Here is a 3,358-nt window from a genome sequence, read left to right on the forward strand (position 1 = left end):
TGAAGTATGGCTGATTTAGAATATTATATTAATTTCAGATGTACAGCATAGTGATTTAGTATTTTTACAGATTATACTGCATTAAAAGTTATTATAAGATATTGGCTATAATTCCCTGTGCTATACAATATATCCTTGTTGCTTATCTATTTATACATAGTAGATTGTATCTCTTAATCCCTTACCCCTAATTTGTACCTCCCCCTTTTAGTTAAGCTCTAGTTTGTTTTCTACATCTGTGTGTCTCTTTTTGTTTTGCTATATACATTTGTTTGTATTGTTTATTAAATTCCACATGTGATATCATACAGTATTTGCCTTTCTATCTCTGGCTTATTTCACTAAACATAATACTCTGTAGATCCATTAATGTTGCTTTAGATGGCAGAATTTCATTCTTTTTACAGCTGAGTAGTACTCCATTGTGTGTGTGTGTGTATATATATATATATATATATATATATATATATATATATATACAACATCTTCTTTATCCATTCATGCTGATGGACACTTAGGTTGCTTCCATATCTTAGCTATTATAAATAGTGCTGCTATGAATATTGAGGTGCATGTATCTTTTTGAATTACTGTTTTCATTTTTTCTGGATATATACCCAGGAGTGGAATTGCTGGATTGTATGATAGTTCTATTTTTAGTTTTTTGAGGAACCTCCATGCTGTTTTTCATAGTGGCTGCACTAATTTACATTCTCACCAACTATGTACAAGGGTTCCCTTTTCTCCATATCCTCACCAGCATTTGTTATTTGTAGACTTTTTGATAATAGCCATTCTGACAGTTGTGAGGTGATATCTCATTGTTGTTTTGATTTGCATTTCTCTAATAATTTAGCAATGTTGAGTATCTTTTCATGTTCCTGTTGGCCATCTGTATGTCTTCTTTGAAAAATGTCTATTCAGTTCTTATGCCCATTTTTGGATTGGGTCATTTGTTTGTTTTGATATTGAGTTGCTTATATATTTTGGATATTAATCCTTTATCGATCATATCATTTGCAAATATTTTCTTGCATTCCATAGGTTGTCTTTTCGTTTTGATGATGATTTCCTTTGCTGTGCAAAAACTTTTAAGTTTAATTAGGTCCCGTTTGTTTATTTTTGCTTTTATTTCTTCTGCCTTAGGACACATATCCAAAAAAAATATTGCTACAATTTATGTCAAAGAGTGTTCTGCCTATGTTCTCGTCTAGAAATTTTATGGTTTCCATTCTTACATTTAGGTCTTTAAACTATTTTGAATTTATTTTTGTATATGGTGTGAGGGAATGTTCTAATCTCATTGCTTTACATGTAGCTGTCCAATTTTCCCAGCACCACTTACTGAAGAGACTGTTTTTTCTCCATTGTATATTCTTGCCTCCTTTGTCATAGGTTAATTGACCATAGATGTGTGGGTTTATTTCTGGGCTCTCTATTCTGTTCCATTGATCTATGTGTCTGTTTTTGTGCCAGTACCATGCTGTTTTGATCACTGTAGCTTTGTAGTACAGTCTGAAATCTGGGAGGGTGATACCTCCAGCTTTGTTCTTTTTATCTCAGGATTGCTCTGGCAATTCAGGTTCTTTTGTGGTTCCATATAAATTTTAGGATTATTTGTTTTAGTTATGTGGAAAATGTCCTGGGTATTTTAAATAATAGAGATTGCATTAAATCCGTAGATTGCTTTGAGTAGTATGGCCATTTTAATAATATTAATTCTTCCAATCCAAGAGCATGGGATATCTTTCCACTTCCTTATATCATCTTCAATTTCTTTCATTAATTTTTTTATAATGTTCAGAGTATAGGTCTTTCACCTTCTTAGTTAAGTTTATTCCTAGGTGTTTTATTCTTCTTGATGCAGTTTAAAATGGGATTTTTTTACTTTCACAAAAAATATGGAACATTTCACGAATTTGGATGTCACCCTTGTGCAGGGGCCATGCTAATCCTTATATTGTTCCAATGTTAGTATATGTGCTGCTGAAGTGAGCACCAGTTTACTCTTAATTCAGTCTGAACCTCTCTCAGCCTGAAATTCAGTCACCCGGCTGACATGGAATGGAGAAATTCGGACAAAATGCCTGAGATTGTCCTGGAGAGGGTTTATGCTTTCATTTAGTTGAAAACAAATGCATGGCCAAGACCCCTTTTATTATTGATGAGCAGATCTCTCCATAGATTCCCCAGGCTATTGGCTATAGAGGAAGGTGGCTTCAACCAGTCAGAAAAACATACAGAAATGATGGAGTGGGTATTCCTACTCCTAGCTTATCCAGCCCCCTATGGAAGCTCAGGATTCATGTCTTTGTCTACTTCTCTTTTGAATACATTTTGGATACAAGGATGGCTAACTCTACAATCCATAGAAGGAAAGGCCCTCAAAGAATATCCCAAACTGGACTTTACCTTCAAGGACTCTGCAGTAAGGAAAAAAGAAACAAGAGAAATAGAAGGGGGCTTCCCTGGTGGCGCAGTGGTTGGGAGTTCGCCTGCCAATGCACGGGACACGGGCTCATGCCCCGGTCCGGGAGGATCCCACATGCCGCAGAGTGGCTGGGCCCGTGAGCCATGGCCGCTGAGCCTGCGCGTCAGGAGCCTGCGCGTCAGGAGCCTGCGCTCCGCAACGGGAGAGGCTGCAGCTGTGAGAGGCCCGCGTACCACAAAAAAGGGAAAAGAAAAAAAAAAAAAAAGAAATAGAAGGGGATAGAAGGTGTGAAGGAGTGGAGTTAGACGTGTGGAGTATAGATAATAATAAGACAAAAAGTGGAAAGAGACAGACAGATACTTGTTATAAAAAAAAAAGAATAATAGGAACTGAATTAGAAGAGTAGTCTTAGGATGGGAAAAGAAAATAGGGAAATTGAGGTGATCATAGGGGTGATCTTAGGGAACACATGAATTGAACGTATAACTCTATAAATAGTGTCATCTGATTCTTTGCAGGGGCCTTGTCCCTGGACTCCAGGTAAGGGCTGCTACCATTAGACCTACTTTTCCAGGACAACTTCCCTGTACTTGTGGTTCAGCGAACCCTGCTGAATCCTGTTAGTCAGTGAATGGTGATATCATCACTTGTTGGCCTAGGACAGAATAAGTCTAATTAGATAATAAAATTATTCACTCTGGAAGAGTTTATCAAATAGTCCACACTCTCAGGGTATAAGGCATGATTATAGACTATTTCTTACAAACTTCAAATCAGGGCATAACGGTTTAACAAAATATTTTTTTTAATTTATGATTGTATTTCTTTATGTCTGTTTATATGGAAAATTCTACAATTACATACAAATAAATCATAGGCAATCACATAATTAACAAATAATTATTTAAAAATTTGGCTATCTGCTAA

General features: G+C 36.1%; 1 non-coding gene across 1 annotated transcript; it reads right to left on the reverse strand.

The window, feature by feature from the left end:
- Window positions 1-1,895: 1,895 nt before the first annotated feature.
- On the reverse strand, window positions 1,896-1,999 carry LOC112391965 (U6 spliceosomal RNA). Its single transcript, XR_003001598.1, has one exon. It is a non-coding gene; the product is annotated as a U6 spliceosomal RNA (small nuclear RNA).
- Window positions 2,000-3,358: the final 1,359 nt, after the last annotated feature.

Source organism: Neophocaena asiaeorientalis, unplaced genomic scaffold (assembly GCF_003031525.2).
Source record: "Neophocaena asiaeorientalis asiaeorientalis breed wild unplaced genomic scaffold, Neophocaena_asiaeorientalis_V1.1 scaffold150, whole genome shotgun sequence".
NCBI lineage: Eukaryota > Metazoa > Chordata > Mammalia > Artiodactyla > Phocoenidae > Neophocaena > Neophocaena asiaeorientalis.